General features: G+C 53.1%; 2 long non-coding RNA genes across 3 annotated transcripts; one reads left to right on the top strand and one right to left on the bottom strand.

Annotated features, from left to right (window-relative positions):
* The first annotated feature begins 2,076 nt into the window (after nt 1–2,076).
* LOC129627175 (uncharacterized) lies at nt 2,077–9,386 on the top strand. 2 transcript variants are annotated; one of them, XR_008702454.1, is made up of 4 exons: nt 2,077–2,336; nt 3,057–3,159; nt 3,621–3,703; nt 8,808–9,386. It is a non-coding gene; the product is annotated as an uncharacterized LOC129627175 (long non-coding RNA). The 2 variants fall into 2 exon arrangements; XR_008702455.1 differs by lacking the exon at nt 3,057–3,159.
* A 137-nt stretch (nt 9,387–9,523) lies between these two features.
* LOC129627174 (uncharacterized) lies at nt 9,524–17,588 on the bottom strand. Its single transcript, XR_008702453.1, has 2 exons — nt 17,365–17,588; nt 9,524–9,793 (listed from the first exon to the last, which is right to left on the bottom strand). It is a non-coding gene; the product is annotated as an uncharacterized LOC129627174 (long non-coding RNA).
* Nucleotides 17,589–18,504: the final 916 nt, after the last annotated feature.

Raw genomic sequence — 18,504 nt, 5'->3', positions numbered from 1 at the left:
CCAGGGCCAGGCTAGAGAGGGGAGCAGGGCACAGGTGACTGATGCAGCTGGGGAGGCCTGAGAAGAGTGTGGACTGGAGCCGGATGATCAGGAGTGTCTGGAGTGCTTGTGGGGCAGGGGTTTTGCCAGTGGGGGGCTTTCTAGAGCCCATGGGCCATGGTAGGGAGGTGAGCTGGGAAACCATCCAAGATCAGAGAGAGAGCTCCTAGAACAGCTAGTGCCGAGCCCCGTGCTGAAAATGAGCTTGCACATTTGAGGGGCGGCCCCAGTGGGGTCCCGCAAACAACCTCTCCCCTCTGATGACCCCTGAGACCTAGTGAGGGAGGTTGGCTCACAGGACAGAAGGCCCCTTCCACCATTGCAACTGTCTCTGGGACCCTGCCCTGCAGTGGTCCTGTCGCCCAGGGCTCTCCCCCTGCCCCTGCCCCACGCCTCACCATGACGGAGTGTGTCCTGACCACCAACTGTGGACAGAGCCCATGGCCCCCACCACCCTAGCCCTCAGTCTCCCATCTTCCCTTCTGCTGCTGCCAGTGGTTTCTTAAAAATTATTTTGTTTTTAATTTTTATCAAATGCAATGGTAACCTTTTTTTGCCGTCTATGGGGTCGCAGAGTCGGACACGACTTAAGTGACTTAGCAGTAGCAGCAGCGTCTATGGGGTCACACAGAGTCGGACACGACTGAAGTGACTTAGCAGCAGCAGCAGCAGAAGCAGCAGTACATGGGATCTTAGTTCCCTAACCAGGGATTGAACCCTTGCCCCTGCAATGGAAGCACGGAGTTTGAATCACTGGACTGCCAGGGAAATCCCTGCTGCCACTGTTAAACCAGGATGAAGGCCTCTCTGGGCTGGACAAACCCCCAGAGACCAGCGGCCTCCCCTTCCATCTCCTTCCCCACCTGAGCACCCCGAGGCCCAGAGAGGAGGCTGGGCATACTCGGCACTGCCGTCCAGGCCCTCCTCACTGCCGTTCTTCCAAACCAAACCTCTTCACGAAAACGGATCCGTGGGTTCACAAGGTCATGCCCTTCCTCTGAGAAATGGACACAAGGATTTGTTCTGTTCTGTTTCTCTGCAAAGAGAGGCTGAGAGCCTGGAGAAGTGAGCAGAGGGCTCTGCAAAGACAATTCCAGAGAGCTCTGTCTCGCCTCCTTCCCTTCTGGACTCTTTCTCTGCTGAGTCCAGTTGCTGAGTCCAACTCTGATGCCAAGCTGCCCACATTTTCAAGATGTGTTAAACAGAAATAGAAAATGTGCATGGGTATCATTCCTCATGGGCCTCCTGATGGCTCAAACAGTAAAGAATCTGCCTGCAATGCAGGAGACCTGGACTCGATCGGGAAGATTCCCTGGAGAAGGGAATGGCTACACACTCCGGTATTCTTGCCTGGAGAATCCTATGGACAGAGGAGCCTGATGGGCTACAATCCACAGGGTCACAAAGAGTCAGGCACGACTGACTAATACACACACACACACACACACACCATTCTGCATACAAAAGTATATGGATATCCATTAGACAAAGAGCTAGAAAATGTCTCCTGTGACTTACTTCATTCTCATTTCTTTCGCCCATTCCATCATGGTGATGATTAACGCCATGGGTAAACATATGGAACAACTTTAAGGTGATTGCCAGTCATGGTTTGCATTTCTGGGTGGAAACATCATGGGATCCTCTACTCAAGGTTTCCCGAAGGTGCAGTTCAGGTGTTGCAGACCACATTTCCCTCAGAAATTTCTGGGGAAGAATTGGCTGCCGAGCGCAATGAGGTTGCTGGCTGTGGTGCCTTGCTTGTGGCACAGAGATCCCTGTTGTCTGGCTCCCCGTCAGGGCCGAGCGCGGCCCCAGCATCCCTGTGAGAGGTCAGTGCTCTCCATCAGACGTCTGCTTCTTCCTGGGCCAGCCCAGGGGGAGCACCGCTCTCATGTCTCTTTCTGCCTTCTGCCACCAGCCAGAGAAAGTTCGGCTGATTTCAGAAGCTCATGGGATTAGGTGAGGCTCTTCCAGACAATCTCAATAAGCTCCCTCTATTAATGTCAGGTGGGCCCCATCACATAACACAAGCCTGAGAGTGATATCCCACCCCATGCTGACGTTCTAGGGGTTAGAGAGGGACGTTTTCCTGGGAGGAGTCACTCTGACCCACCACGCCCTTTTATCAAACTTCTGCACTTACTGAAATCTGTAGTTATTCTTTTCCTTCCTCTTAAGAAAACTGGGGTATTTCCTGCATTTCTTTCTTATTTCTATCTCTGTGAGGGCAGTAAATGCATCTTCTTGATCACTGCTGTGTCCCCAAGCCCAGGGTGGTGCTTGCCGTGTAACAGGTTCGTTACAAATCAAATACAATTGACAGGATGAACATCGCGGAAAAGCGAGGGGGGCAGCTTGTGGTGGTTGGAAGGGTGGGGCAGGGGAGGGCATGTCTGGAATGGATTCTGGGCACCCTCCTCCCTCCACCCACCAGCCTCCAGGGGTATCCTTTGAAAATCAAATCCAGTTTCTTTATCTTTGCTGGAAATGCTCCTGTGGGTTCCCCATTTGCTTAGAATCAACTCTGAAGCCCCCAGGCCACACCGTGTTCCTTCACAAACTGCCCAGGACCCTGGCCTCCCCACCGTCTGTCCCTGGACCCTCATCCCTGAGCACCAGCCCCAGTGGCCTCCCTGCCTGTCCTCCCACCTGGAGCCCCCCTGCACAGTCGGGGCTCTCGGTGGCCCTCCCTGCCACGAGGCCCGCCTCAGGCGTCGTGTACTCCTCCACAGAGGGCTCAGGTCAAAGGCCCCCTCCTCAGCAAGCCCCCTCCCCACCCCATCTGCGTTTATTGGGCACGATGTCCGAGATTATTTCGGAACAACCTAAATGCCCACTGTGGACGGATGGATGAAGACAGTGAGGTATGGACATATGATGGAGTGTCATTCTGCTTTGAAAAAGAAGGAAATCCTGCCATATGTGAGAACACGGGTGTGTCTTGAAGACACTCCTCTTGGTGAAACGGGCAAGTTTCAGAACGATAAACGCTGTATGATTCCACTTCTGAGCAGCTGGAGTAGTCAGATACACAGAAGGAGGGCATGGAATGGTGGTTGCCATGATCCAGGGGAGCAAGAAACGAAGAATCCCTGTTCAGGGGGTACGACGTTTCACGTAAGCAAGATGAATCCGTTCTAGATTCTCTACAGCAATGTGCACAGTATGGTATTACACACCTAAAAATGGGTTAAGAGGGTAGATCTCATGTTAAGGGTCCTGACAATAATGAATTAAAAAAAAATGCAAACCAGCTCAACATCTGTCCCTGCTCTCTACTTGGCTTTGTGGTTCTCCAAGGCCTGTCATGGGCTTCCCTGGTGGCTCAGACAGTAAAGAATCTGCCTGCAATGCGGGAGACCTGGATTCAATCCCCAGGTTGGGAAGATCTCCTGGGGGAGGGCATGGCAACCCACTCCAGTGTTCTTGCCTGGAGAATCCCCCTGGACAGAGGAGCCTGGTGGGCTGCAATCCATGGGGTCGCAAAGAGTCGGACATGACGGAGCGACTGAGCACAGGCCAGTTGCGCTTTCTGACAGCGTATTTTATGTTTGAGTGTTTCCTCTTTGTCTCCGCAGCCAGAAACAAGACCCAAGAGGGCAGGAAATTCTGTTGCATCCTTTGGTGAGGACAGTGCCTGGTCCAGAGCAGAGAGGAGCTGGTGAGTGAGGGGACTTAATCCCTGGGCTGATGTCTCCTCCTGAGACGCCCTGACATCTCCAGTGAAGTTGGAAGTGTTAGTCGCTCAGCTGTGTCTGACTCTTTATGACCCCAGAGACTGTAGCCCCACCAGACTCCTCTGTCCATGGAATTCTCCAGGAGAGACAGCAAATAATACTAGCAACTAAACAACAACGACATCAGTCACCATGGCCACGAGTTAGGCACCTGTGTGCTAGAAACACTTGCAGACACGCGAGTGTCACTTTGAGCTCAGCTGGCGGGGTAACAGGGCCAGCCTCCTCTCATGGATACAAGACAGAGGCTTGGTTGCTGAGAATCCTGCCAGAGTTGTCCACCTGCCTATGAATCTAGGTCTCCTTCTAGAAGCTTTTCTTCTACATATCCCAGCCTGAAACATGACTTGAAAATTTCCTTTTTTTAGCACAAAAATGCTCTGGTTTCTGAAAAGTGGGTTGAAGTTATCTGCTGAGAAATCAAACACTGGTTTCCTGGCAACTCAGAATCTCCTTCCTCCTCGGTCTTGCCCGGTGTGCCATTCAGGGTGATTTCAACCAGAGCCAGCACACTCATGGTGCGATCCTGCCAAAGCCACCTAGGCAAGTCCTGGGCCAGTTGCTTGCCCTTGCATTCACCCCCATTCCCAGGCTTCCCTGTTTTAGAAATTGAGCCAGTTACACCAACATCAGTAACTCCTTCTTCCTGTGAAGTCCCCAGCTAAGATTCCTGGGCACCCCGGGTGATATGACTGCCCACGTCCAGGGATCTTCCCTGTCGGTTGGCAGCGTCTCAAATCATAAGCTTCCCTTTTCCAGGTGAGGCAAGTGAGCTTCGGAGGGTCGCTTGCTCCATGTTAAAGCTAGTAAAGGTTGAACCATTCCTTGATTGTGAAATCAATTAAATTATGTGCAGTGGGTCAAAGACAACTGGAAGGAACATTAGTAAAAACGGCAGTGATTGTACTTCCCGGAATGTATTCCTCATCAGCACAGATATGTTCCCAAGAGTGTTCAGACTAGCACTGTTTACAAAAGTGAAAAATGGGCAACAGTCATAATGTCCGACGCTACGGGATAGGATGAAAGAAATGATGGAAAGTCATTCAAGTGGAGATTTAGGGTTATGCTCATTACAAGGTAAGAAAGAATAAAACAGGAGAAGAGTTGGGGGAAGAAAAAAAGCAGACGCTCCCTTTCTCTTTCCAAAAGTCTTTATTGAAGAGATGCTTTTGTAGCTTTCTTAATATTTTCTACATTCTATTTTCTAAAATGAGAACATGTTCTTTACATACCCTGCATGTGTGCTAAGTCACTTCAGTCATGTCCTACTCTTTGCGACCCCATGGACTTGTAGCCCACCAGGCTCCCCTGTCCATGGGATTCTTTAGGCAAGATACTGGAGTGGGTTGCCATGCCCTCCTCCAGGGGATCTTGATTTCCATCTGTTCTTTCACTTCACACACACACTAGATGCCCGTCACATGCCAGGAAATTTCACTAAGCTTAGTGAATGAAGAACAGGAATTTCCGTCGCGATTCCTCAAGGGATAGGTGGCTATTCCCAAGTCTTTATTCAATGACAACAGGCTGCAGGAAACATCTTTCCGTGTGCGTCTCACTCTGTTCTCTATCTGTGCTTGTGAATTAGGCAGGAAGGGTCCTAGAAATGGTCCCAGGTGGTTAAAGGATGTGTACACCTTATTTCCTGATAGATTTGTTTTTCTTAAATAGCTTCAATGTTAGAGCCCAATACAGAAATAGCGATCTTACTCTGTACAGGACAAGAGTGATGGGGGGAGGGGGTTTGGAGACGGGAGGCTGCTTTATAAACTGGAGTTTTAGGAAAGAAGGAAAAGTCGGGACGGTGCATATGTGGAGCATCTACTATCTGCTCGGCACTGTCAGAGCTGGTTACGCCCAGCTCACAGAGACAGGGGCTCCACGAGTATGCTTGATGTGGCTGAATGATGCAGAAGGCAACATCATCCCTGCTGCAGAGATGAGAAAACAGAAGCTGGTTTTCGACTTCTTCCACACCCCGCTGCCACCCAGAGGTCAATCTGTGTCCCTCGTGGGCAGCTGGGAGGGGGTGGGGGGGACCAGCGAGGACTGAGCGCTCACTCACAGGGCCACCATCCAGTGATGGATGCCTGCAGAGCAAGCATTCGAATGCAGGAGAGAAAAGCGGTGCGGATCTGAACTCTCCAGAGACCGTCTTGGCTGCGTGGAGTGGCATTATCTGTCCCCGTTGTTCCAGAAAAACAAATCCACTTTCCTAAATTACACGCCTGCCTGTATTATAGGGATTACATATCCTCGCCCATGTGCTCGGCAGGCATCCATTGAGCCAGGCCTCCGGCCTCGCAGTATCAATTATGCTGACGAACTGCCTGTGTTCACATGCCCTGTGTGGCTTTGCGCTCATCCACCTTTGCAGGCGGTGAGAAAGGCGCAGACAAATATTTACAGGGCGACAGTGGACTGGGCGTGGGCTTGCACGCGGGATGCGCCCTGCCTCAGGTTATCTGGACAAGGAAAGGGTTGGAAGGGGCCGCCTTCTGTCTGCAGGGGCTGGGGAGGGGGACCCATACATGGTCTCGGAGAGATACCCTGAAGTCTGAGTATCACCCGCTGCAAGGACTCAGGGCAGAGAGGGGAGACCACCAGGAACCCTTGTTCTGCCGCTTACCCAGCTGCATAACCTTGGCCAAAACACCCACCATCTCCTAGGTCCTGCCTCGTGGCGCCCATCCCGTGGGTTCACGCAACTCTTCTGAGGGTGACTTCGAGGCTTCAGTAATTTCCTCATGTAAATGACATCCCCTCTGTGAAATTAGCCACAAATGCCAGCACTTAGTAGGTGCTCAGAAAAGCTAGTCATGGTCCTCTATTGAGCCATACAGTCTCAGGAGAGTGGTCTGCACATGGGATGTGTGTGAGGTGCTGAGAATGAAAGAGAAGATGTTTGTGGGTACAGAGAAAACTCAGGCGCCCCTGGGTAACCCGCGTGACTCGGTGATTGGTGCTCCTTCTTGGCCCCAACCCTGCTCTCAGGTAAGTGAAAGCGAAGTCGCTCAGTCGTGTCCGACTCTTTGTGACCCCATGGACTGTAGCCCAGCAGGCTCCTCCGTCAATGGGATTTTCCAGGCAAGAATACTGGAGTGGGTTGCCATGTCCTTCTCCAGGGGATCTTCCCGACCCAGGGATCAAACGTGGGTCTCCCACACTGTAGGCAGACGCTTTGCCGTCTGAGCCAGTAAGGCGCCTGCAATTCTCACCAGTTCCAGGGTCAGGACTAAGTGTGCATACATTATAGGTGAGGTCCAAAGTCAGCACCAGACTAGCCAGGAAGCCTGAGTTCCAGCATGGAAGTACGCATGCAGGGTCAGCTGGAGCCAAGACCCCTCCTGTCTCCAGTCTGAGCTGAGGGAGCACGTGGAGGTCAGGGCCCAGGGAAGGGAGAACTGAAGGGGCTGGAGCCAGGCGGCTGGGCGTGATTCCTTGCTATCTTCTTTTTTTTAATCTTATTGATTTTTGACTGCCCTGGGCTTTCACTGCTGCGCGGCCTTTTCTCTAGTTACGGTGAGTGGGGGCTGCTCTCTGGTCGTGATGCGTCGGCTTCGCATTGCGGTCTCTCTTGTTGTGGGCCACAGGCCTTAGGGCGTGAGGGCTTAGTAGTTTCTGCTCCAGGTTCCAGAGCACAGGCTCAATAGTTGTGGCGCGTGGACTTAGCTGCTCTGAGACGTGTGGGATCTTCCTGGATCGGGGATCGAACCCACATCTCCTGCATTGCCAGGTGGATTCTTCAGCCCTGAGCCACCTGGGAAGCCCTTCCTTGCTGCCTTGAGTCAACCAAACGCAGGAGGCTGCTGAGATGGGGAAGGAAGAAGTGGGGGTGGGCGACTTGAAGGCATGCTCAGATTTGGTTGGAGGCAGAGCGAGCACAGGGCTTCCAACCTGGGAGGAAAGGCTGTGTTAAGGAAGACTCTCCTAAGGACAGGGCAGGCGCGCCGCGTCCAGCCTCAGGCCCATCAGAGCACCTCCGAGGCCTGCTGCCCGCGCAGCCCCTAGCCCCCTGCCACCAAAGCCCAGCCCAGCTTCCTCCACCCACGGTGCTGTTGCCTCCCTAAAGAAGCACCTTTCCTTTCCACTGAGCCAAGACACCCTGACCCGGTGGCCCTTGGAAATGACCTTCAGATTCAAAGCTGGTAGGATGAGGCCAAAGCAGGGGGGGCGGGGGGAGTTGCCGTGGGAAAGTGGAGGCCCCACGAACCAGAGGGTGGATGCTGACTCCATGCTCAAGGCGAGACGTGCCCCCTCTTTTCTGCACACTTCAAGGTGCCCTTCTTTCTCTGGGTACAATGTCGTGAATGAGGCCGGGATTCCGGGCTGGGCGGCGCATTCAGGCTTTGTGCCGGCCACAATGAGGGGTTTTCCGTGGGCCACGGGCCTCACAGCATGGGGCTTCACGTGGCCAGAGAGACTTTGTTGGGGAAGAAGCAGGGAGTTTCTGGGACTTTCTCAGAAAACAGTTAAATACACAGACTGTGCCCTTAGAGGAGGCCAGCCTGGCTGGGGCTCCTGGCAGCTTCCCAGAAGAGCTGTGTCCTGGGCATGGCCTGGGCAGCTGGTGAGCTCTGCAGAGGCTGGGCAGGGCCTGCGTGGGGCCGGACTGTGTGGGGCAAGAGAACTAAGCTGTGAAAGGAGGGTTAAAATAAAGTCCTCCCAATTCCCTTTCAACTAAAAAACTTGCTGTTCAGGACTGGCTACATTTTATGCAGATTCTAGCTCAAAATGAAAATGTAGGATGCCTTGGGGCTTCCCAGGTGGCAATAGCAGTAAAGAACCCAGCTGCCAATGCAGGAGACGTGAGAGATGCAAGTTCAATCCCTGGGTTGGGAAGATCCCCTGGAGGAGGGCTTGGCATCCCACACCAGTCGTCTTGCCTGGAGAATCCCCTGGACAGAGGAGCCTGGCGGGATACAGTCTTACAGGCCATGGAGTTACAAAGAGTCGGATGTGACCGACATGACTTGGCACACACCCACACAGGGTGCCTTGTTCTCTCTCTCTCTGTCCATCAAGGAGCCGGCTTACGAGCTATGGAGACTGAGAAGTCTCATGAGCTACTGTCTGAAGTTGGACACCAACTCAGGGAAGCTGGCGGTGCAACTCCAGTCCAAGGGCAGGAGGAGACCCAGAGCCCAGCTCAAGGGGTCAGCAGAGCGGACTCTCCCTTCTTCTACCTTTTTGTTCTATCCCAGCCTCGGTGGATTGGGTGATGCCCACCCACGTTGAAGAGGGAAATCGTAGTCCATGGACTCAAATGTCAGTATCTTCCAGAAGCATCCTCCCAGACTCACCCAGAATAACGTTTAACTAGATAGCAGGCCATCTTCAGGTCCAGCCAGGTCGATACAGAAAATTCACCATCACGAGGCCCTTCTGGCCATGGGGTCCTGCATGTGTCTGCACGGGTCTCCTGTGTGAGGCTGGCCCAGCTGCTGGTGCCAGTCACTGCCGCTCCTCTGGAGGGTTTATCTGATTTGGCTTGTATGAAACCCTTCCATAGGCTGCGACAAGGACAAACCCATCCACCTTGTGCTGGAAGACCTTAGACAAAAGACTTGCACACTCGAGGCTCATCTTCCTTCTTACCTGCGTGACGGGGGTACTGACAGTACTTAATCAGCCGTGGGGATTACATGCACGAGTGGCGGGGCCTCTCTGAGTCTGCTTCCTCACCTTGAGAACATTCTTTGTTGTTAGGACCATTTAAATCAGACAATACCTGTAAAATATCTGGCACATACTGCAACTCTTGTTTTAATAATTATCATAAGTAAGAGCATCTCCCCAGGTGCGTGGGGAAGAACAGCAAGGGCCCAGGGTCTGTAGCAATTCTCAGAGTCAGGCAGGGCAGAGGCGTGGTTCCAATGCTTGATCTGAGGCAGGATCAGAGAGTTGTTGAAGTTCACGGGGGCCACGCAGCTTGCAGGATCCCAGCCAGTCTCTCTGGATCCCCAGACTGGCCTCCAGCCCTGCACAGAGCTGAGGTGCTGGACAGGAAACTGAGGCAGAAATTCAGTTTCAAAACCAGATGGCAGGTGTAGACCCTGGTTAGGGATGCAGATGCCCAAGGCTCTCCCAGCCCCACCACAGGGAGCATCGGATGTTAAGCACGAGGGGCTAAATGGCTTCTGGACCCCTTCCTGCTGAGACTGTGTTTATCTGTCCAGCCCTGTTCCCTGTCAGGACTGGCTTAGAGGAATACTTCTCTGTCTTCTATGAGGTGTAAATACACGTTTCTTGGAAAAAGGAGGAGGAGGGAGGGAAGAAAGAAAAAGAAGAGGGGGGAGAGGAAGGTGAGGAAGAAGGGGAGAGGAGAGAGAGGGGGAGAATGGAGAGGGGAAGAGGGAGGAGGGAGAGAGGAGGAGGGGAGGGGGAGGAGGGAGACGAGGAGGAGGGAAAGGGGAGGAGAGAGGGGAGGAGGGAGAGGAGGAGGAGGGAAAGGGGAGGAGGGAGGGGAGGAGGGAGAGGAGGAGGAGGGAAAGGGGAGGAGGGAGGGGAGAAAGGAGAAGGGAAGAGGGAGGAGGGAGAGGGGAGGAGGAGGGAGGGGGAGGAGGGAGGGGAACAACAAAAACAGCATGATGGTTTGGGAAATAACAAGTTAAATTTCAACAAACTCTATACATGGAAACCCACAGCATCATTAATAGACTCCAGAGCTTTGTGAACCACCGGCAGGAAGTCCCAGACCCATCTGCACAAGAACCACTTTCCGGAAAACACTTGCAGAGCATAGTTAGGCAACTCCAAACCGTGGAGCTCTGATGAGGCTGGGACCTTCATTGGGGGCATCTGGGCTGGCCAGGCAGAGCAAGGGCGGGCAGGGAGCCCCTTCTTAATGCCCCTTGGAGGGACCCAGAGTTTTGAAACCAGGAGAGGAAAAGGCAGCGTGCTAGGAACTGTGTAGGTCACTGTTCTGGGGAAGACGCTGGCCTGGGCACCACATCTGATGATGCAGGGTTGCAGGTGGTCATTAACCTTCCGCAGAAGCCAGGCTGGCAGGGACATCAAACACGAGAGGCAATGGAGCATTTCCGGGAGGGTCATGTCTAGTTCCCACGCCAGCCTGACAGCCACCCCCGCCCAAGTCCAGGGACATCTGCCCCGTCAGCTCGCCAGGCTCCTCCGAGACCTGGCTCTGCTTCTGCAGAAGCCCAATACCTTCTCCCCTCAGGGCAAAGTCCACAGCACCCCACAGCCGTCCTCTCCAATCCTGGGGCTGAGGACGGGCAACGCGGACCTTCCCCTGCCCCAGGCTTCTTTGGGAAGGTGCTGTCTTTGAGGAAAGTGGCCGGTGGCTTGGTGGCACTGTTACTGGCCCATTGTCTCTAAGAAACTCTCTTTCTCCTCCCTTGGAGCCCAGGGCACTGCCCGGTGGATGAGAACTCGGTGCTCTACATTCAAGTCAGCACCTGGGGAGACTGAGTAGGCTCTCTGCCCCTCGGTGAGCCTCAGAGTCCATACGCAGAAAACGAAAGAGCCAGAAGCTCTTATCCAGCACGTTCATCACGTGATGAACGTGCTAGATCATATGGAAAAACACTGCCCTGGGCTCTTTTGTTTGGTTCCCAAGGGGAGAACTTGAACCGTGGGAAGAGTCAGGCATCCACTCGGGAGAAAGCAGGTTCAAACACATGGACAAGGAAGCATCTGGACAAAGGAGCACACAGGCGAGGCACGAATCCTGGCAAATCTTTATCTAAATCATAGCATTCTCGATCCCCTAACCTTAAGTGGAGGGCCACTTCCGTAACAAGTGCAAACCTGAGTGAGGTTCTGGCCTGTAAAATGCAGATACAATTACCATGCTAATCACCCACCCACCCTTTGAAGGGCAGCACCTGAAGGGGTGAAGCTGCTGAGCTCAGAGTTCATTCCCGTGATGGAGCTGCCTCCTGAAACAGTGAGCTGCCTGGAGGAAGTCCGGGAGCACGGAGAAGGGAAGAGGGGAGGAGGTGATGGGCCCTGCTTAAGGGGGCTTCTGGGCTCCCTCCTATCACTCAGGGACCAGTCCAGCCTGGGACTGTGACCACAGGCTGGCCTCCAGAGTGGAGCTCTTTCTTGGACTCACACTGGAAGTCAAGCCAGTGCAGGGGGAACAGGTGGGCCGGGAGAGGGAGCAGCAGGGGAGAGGTCCATCCAAAAGACAGCAGCAAAGGGGGTAAAAGGGAGTGAGTGCTGGACGAGGGGCCAATACTTCTGCCTGGGCTGATTCCCGACAGGAGCGCGCCCCCTGGTGGACGGCGCAGGTAATGGCCCGGCCCCGCGCTCGGACCCCGTTCTGGTCTGTCTGGGTCTGACTGCCCGGTGCGCTCTTAGATATCAAAGCACATGCACTATTAGGATGAGCCAGGAAAGGTACAAGCCACCAGAACGAACTGCGGAGGGGAGGAGGTTAATCTGCTATATTCGCAAGACCCAGACGTACTCCCACCCCGAGGGCTTTAGAGTGGACTCTTCCCAGAAATCCACCCTCTGTTCCCAGGATTCCTCACTCCCTCCATTGCTCACAAGGACAACCTGCCCTCTCCCACCCTGGGCTCTGACTTCTGATGTCAAAGACTGAGTCATGCTCAGGCCCAAAGCTGCAGACCTAGTGAACGGCTCTCTCCCTGTTGCATGGTAGGCAGTGCAGTTCCTGATGGTGGGCACGTTGTTTTAACAAGACGAGGCCAGCAGTGAATTGGCGCCCTTAGGGACCGGCCGGCACTTTCCTTCTGAACTTTCCCACCTCCGCCTGGTCTCCATGGTGCTCAAGACTCCATGCTCCTGCCGGCACCCGCCCCCTTCAGCGCCAGCTTCTGCTCATGGTCCATGCTGACGGGGGAGTGCCCACCACAACCCCCACCCCCACCACGCTCCCTGCTCAGGACAGACATGTGGACTGGTTGTGGCCAGTTCAGGATGCCTCAATGGTCCAGGCAGCTGACCTTGCCAATATCCAGCCAGTTAGCTTCTCTTTCTTAAGAGCCCAGCAGGGACTAAGCAATGTGCTGCCAGTACCAATTCCAAAGAGCCAGGAGAGGGAGGCTTGCGTGAGGGTGGGGAGATGGACTTGGTTATATTTTCAGCTTGTGATGATTAGCTTTGCATCAGCGTGGCTGGGCCATGGTGCCCAGATATGTGGTCAAACACTCTGAGTGTTTCTGCAAGGCTATTTGGGGGTGTTTTAAATTACATTTAAACTGGTGGAAATTTGAGAGAGCAGATTGCCCTCCCACATGTGGGTGGGCCTCATCTAATCAGCTGAAGGCATGACTAGAACAAAAAGCCTGATCTCCTCCAAGCAAGAGGGAATTCTGCAGCAGACAGCCTTCGGACTTGAATGGCAACAGTAGCTCTTCCTGCATCTCCAGCCTGCCAGCCCACATTGCAGATTTTGGACTTGCCAGTCTCTGTAATTACATCAACCAGTTCTCACAGTTGCATGAGTTAGAAGAAGTAGAGTGGTGATGTAGGGTGGGTCAGGACAGGTCGCCTGGGGAATGATGTTAGCACAGGGCCTGGGATGTCTGCAGTCACTCAGCTTCATAGAGTGTTTTTCTGTAGGAAAATAATTGCTCCTTGTACAACACAGCAAACCTGATGATAATTCACTGGTGTCAGTGAGAGGATGACAGGCGGCCAGGAAGCCCATGTGGAAGGCTTTCTGTGTGACCAACACAGTGTGAGACCCAGGTCACACCAGCTGCCTCCGTTCTCTCAGAAACCAGTTCTACGTCATATTATGAAATTCAATTGTTTCTGATTTATATTTATTTTTAAGTCTGCTTCAAGAAGGCATTATTGAATTTATATTTATGAGTAAATTTATAACATATATTTACAAGTTATAAATCTGTAACTTATAAATATATGTATTTTAATTTTATGACATAAATTGATAGATTCATATTTATAAATAAATTCCAGAAGAAATCCAGGAACCTGCGGAGCCTCAAGGAAGATGTTTGCTTTCAGTTTTCTTATATGTGTACACTTTTATTTTTTCTTTTCCTATAAAACAGATGACATAGAAAATATGTCTATGCATATTTAGTAGAAAAGTAGTCTACTAAAATGTTTAAAATTAAAATCTTCCCAAATATTAAGTTTGCAAATATTTACTATGAACAATTTGGAGTATTTTTAATCTAGACTTTTTTTTTAATTAAGAAAAAGCTATTTTGAACATTACTGAGAATATACAGGAAGTGTCCAAGTATATCATGGTTTGATTCTTAATACAAACATGTCCTAAATATTATTTTCAAATGCTTATTAAAAAGTCCCACTTATATAAATATTATTTAGGGTATAAATTATATAATCATCTTAGTAAATCATTCTCCATTTTGGTTGATTTCCAATATTATGGAAAAATATCACAAACATTACATTATTTGACTGCTTTCCCCTGCATTTAAGGCTTAAACCAAAGGACAAGGCTCTTTTGCCTATGGAGCTTGGAGGTAGGTGGTGCCTGAGTGAGTCCTTGGCTTCATGGCCCAGGGTCCCTCAGCTGCTTTCTCTGCCTTCCTCTCATCTCTGTCATTGGATAAAAACCAGCATCAAGGCCCTGTTTAGCTCTCTAAGGCCAGGCGACTGCAAACTCGATAAGGTCACAAGAGGACTCTGTCGTGCAGTTTGGATGTCCGACAGTGCCCTTTAAATGTCACTTCACTGAGATTTCCTTTGTCATTATTTTAATAGTTCCCTTCCTTTCTTGCTCTATAAAAAGTGAGCATTAACTTTGACTTCAAACCTTTAAGACAACCAACTTATTAAGCCAATTTGAAAGCAGGGTCTATAAATCTGAGGCTCTGACACCCCTTGATAACTTCATCTTGCCCCACACCCCTGGACATGTGGCTTCAGTGTGTTCTCAATGCCTGCTGGGCCCTGGGTGCTTCTCTAGGCTCTGGGGGCACAGAGAGGACCAGCTGTGGTTTCTTTCATCAAAAAACTCAATGAACAGAAGTGTCAGAAAAGAATGCTGTTCAGTAAGAGGTAGGGAGAGATTGTCAAAGCAGTACCCCAGACTTCCATGCGAAGAACTCAAAAACTCAGAGCACATTGAATATGAAGTCAATTTTTAAAATGAAATAAGAGGAACAACCAACAGCTACAAAAAGGGTCAATAGAGGGGGGAGGCAATCACGAAGTCTCAGTGAATGAGGGGTGGGACCAGGGCCGGACCCCACACACCTTGGGGCTGGAGAGGGGGTCACTTCTTCCCCCAGGACGCCCCCGGCAGCCTGGGGGGAAACAGAGCTGCAGCTTGGAGGGAGGCGGGCCTCGGGGCAGGGGATGTGGGGAGGCAGGACCATGCCAAGGCCAGCATCCTGCTGAGGCCAGCATCTCAGTGTCCTGAGACTCCAAACCCTCTCGGCGATCAAGGGAGTGCCTCGTCCTGGCAGCTCTGCTAGTTAGAAATTGTGCCTCCTTGGGCACAGCATTAGCCTCTCTACTTCGTTTCATCCCCCGTACAGTCAGGGCAGGGGAGGGGAGGGTGATAGCAACGCCTGGGCTGCCTGAGTATCCCGAGGACTGACCAGGGTGACACAGGCTAACGTGGAGCCGGCACCCCATCCCGGGGATAGTGGGCTGAGGCAGGAGAGCTGGTGGCCAAGGCCCCGCCACCAGGGCCTTCCTCCTGCCCACCTCCCCGGTCCTCCTGGGCTTTCTCTCCCGACCCGGTCCTTCCTGGATGCCAGGGCCGCCCGCACGCTGAGCCCAGGCTGCCCTCTGAGCTTGAGCCACACAAGGAGAACGTGTCCAAAATCTGTAAGCTGGCAGCAAGCAAAGAGCCAAGTGCTCCCTGGGCCAAGCCCAGAGACCCGTGATCGCCGCTTGAAGGCCAGCTGAACCCAGGGATGAGCTCCAGCCGACACCGTCTCACTCCCAGGGAGTGCTCCCCCTCGGAGAGTCTTTCTGTGACTTTGTGTTTCTGTCTCTGTATCTCTGTCCGTGTCTCTGTCCGTCTCCCTCCATCTCTCTGCGTCTCTGTCTGTGTTTGTCTCTCTGTGTCTCTTTGTCTTTCTGTCCCTCCCAGTCTCTCTCTGTGTCTCTGTCCATCTGTGTGTCTCTCCGGCTTCCTGTGTCTCTGTCCGTCTCCCTCCATCTCTCTGCGTCTCTGTCTCTCTGTGTCTCTTTGGCTTTCTGTCTCTGTATCTCTGTCTGTGTCTCTGTCCGTCTCCCTCCATCTCTCTGTGTCTCTGTTTGTCTCTCTGTGTCTCTTTGTCTTTCTGTCCCTCCCAGTCTCTCTCTGTGTCTCTGTCCATCTGTGTGTCTCTCTCTGTCTCTTTGTCTTTCTGTCTGTGTCTCTATCTGTCTCCCTCCATCTCTCTGCGTCTCTGTCTCTCTGTGTCTCTTTGTCTTTCTGTCTGTGTCTCTATCTGTCTCCCTCCATCTCTCTGCGTCTCTGTCTCTCTGTGTCTCTTTGGCTTTCTGTCTCTGTATATCTGTCTGTGTCTCTGTCCGTCTCCCTCCATCTCTCTGCGTCTCTGTGTTTGTCTCTCTGTGTCTCTTTGTCTTTTTGTCCCTCCCAGTCTCTCTCTGTGTCTCTGTCCATCTGTGTGTGTCTCTCTTTCTGTGTCTCTTTGTCTTTCTGTCTGTGTCTCTATCCGTCTCCCTCCATCTCTCTGCATCTCTGTCTGTCTCTCTGTGTCTCTTTGGCTTTCTGTCTCTGTATCTCTGTCTGTCTCCCTCCATCTCTCTGAGTCTCTGTCTGTGTTTGTCTCTGTCTCTTTGTCTTTCTGTCCCTCCCAGTCTCTCTCTGTGTCTGTCCATCCATGTGCGTCTCCCTCTCTCTGTGTCTCTCTTTCTGTCTCTATACCTCTGTTTCTCTCTGTCCATCTCTCTCTGTCTGTCTCCCTCTAGGGTGGAAAGCTGATAGCATCAGCTAAACCACTTTCAGCTGAGTTTCCTTCCCACCCTTCCCCCATCCCCAGGTGAGTCCCCTCCGCTTCGGGAGGCCAGGGGCTCAGAATGCAGATCCCCAAAGGGAGCGGGGCACAGATACACGCTCTCCAGAGTCCCCTGCACGTCGCGTCCCTGACCCCGGGCTGTGTGCGAGTACGCGTGCACACACACACACACACACACACACCCACACTGCCCTCTGCCGCGTCCCCCAGGCCCCTGCCCTGGCTGCGTCCCCGCACTCCCTTGGTCTAAGGGCGGCTCTCAGCGTCTCTGATTTTACCGCCTTCTCAGAAAGGAAAGGCCACGGCCGGAGAAGGCCTTTCACGAATGCCCCCCATAAAGCTGCCCTGGGAGGGGCACAGGCGGGCAGAAAGCAAATACGTAAACAAAAGGCACAGCGCCCCCTGCTGGCAGGGCCGGTGGATGGCAGCCAGGACAGGCCAGCGGGCCCGGAGCCCGGGTCAAATTGTCCAGGGCGGAAGGACAGAACCAGTGACCCGCAGGTCAGACTCGACCTTTAAAGATTTCACTCTCGTTGTTATTATTATTACCTGTGTGGTATTAAAAAAAAATCTGACTTCATGACCACCATTTAAACATCTTGAAAGTTCACACTCAAGCTCGCCTACCCAGGGCTTCCCAGATGGCTGAGCGATAAAGAACCCACCTGCAATGCTGGAGGCTCAGGAAACGCAGGTTCGATCCCCGGGTCAGGAAGCTCCCCTGGAGGCAGGCATGGCAACCCCACTCCAGTCTCCTTGCCTGGAGAATCGAATGGACAGAGGAGCCTGGCAGGCCACAGTCCATGGAGTCTCAAAGCGTCGGACACGACTGAAGCGGCTGAGCGCACATGCGCACCGCCTACCTAGCCGCTCTGTGAAGCCGCCCTGAGCGCGCATGCCCCCACCGGGCCCCGCCCCCAGAAGGAAGGGCGTGTCGCAGTCCCCGCCACCCCGCCCCGGCTGTCTCCCCATCCTCAGGGGCATCTGGCCCTTCTGTACAATGCAGCTTACAACAGCTGCTTTGAAGCACCCCTGCTATATCCCGTGGGGGAGATGAGTGCCTGGCGGGACCGTGAGGACGATCTGAGCTGACCTGGAGCAGCCTCACAGGCCCGAGGCCTCTGACTCTGCGGTTCTGTGTCCCTCGAGCCGCGGCTCCAAATCCACACTCCAGGTCCAGAAGCCGCCGGGCTGTCACAGCCCTGTCATCGCGAAATCGCAGGCCACCTGCAGCCTTCGCTCCCCACGCGGTCATGACTCATCCACCGCCACTGACATTCTGCAAGCGTTTAGGATGTCACACATAGGCTGGATGCTGTGGTCCCAGGAGGGATAACAAAGTGAGCCATGCACGACCCTGCCATTTGGGGGCCGACCGCTGTCACAGAAAGACCCCCAGACTGGAATTCTGCTGTGATGCTGCCCAGCTTCGGAAGTTGAATGAGTGAGTCATTCGCCTCTGAACCTCAGTTTCCTCGTGTATGAAGTGGGGGCTGTGGGTCCTTTCCCGAGGGGTTGTGGGAGCACACATGTGAGAGTGGGCACGGCTGTGGTCTTGGTTTCTGTGTGCTCTCGCATCCGCCCATCCTGGCGCACCCTCATGTGCGAAGCCGGGACCTGCACTCCCCAGACAGCTTTGTTCCTGACTTACCAGTGGGGGCAGGCACCAAGTTCCCAAGAGCCAGCCTAGAGGGCAGCTGGAGAAGGGGAGGCCAGGTGCTTCCCCTCTTTTTCTTCTTTTGGGCATAGGCTGGCCACACTGTGTCCCCTCTCCTGTTCCAGGGCATCTACCATGGATTTGGCTG

This window comes from Bubalus kerabau, chromosome 14 (genome assembly GCF_029407905.1).
Source record: "Bubalus kerabau isolate K-KA32 ecotype Philippines breed swamp buffalo chromosome 14, PCC_UOA_SB_1v2, whole genome shotgun sequence".
In the NCBI taxonomy this organism is placed as follows: domain Eukaryota; kingdom Metazoa; phylum Chordata; class Mammalia; order Artiodactyla; family Bovidae; genus Bubalus; species Bubalus kerabau.
The sequence above is the reverse complement of the archived record's forward strand: the minus strand, read 5'-3'. Positions and strand labels throughout refer to the sequence as shown.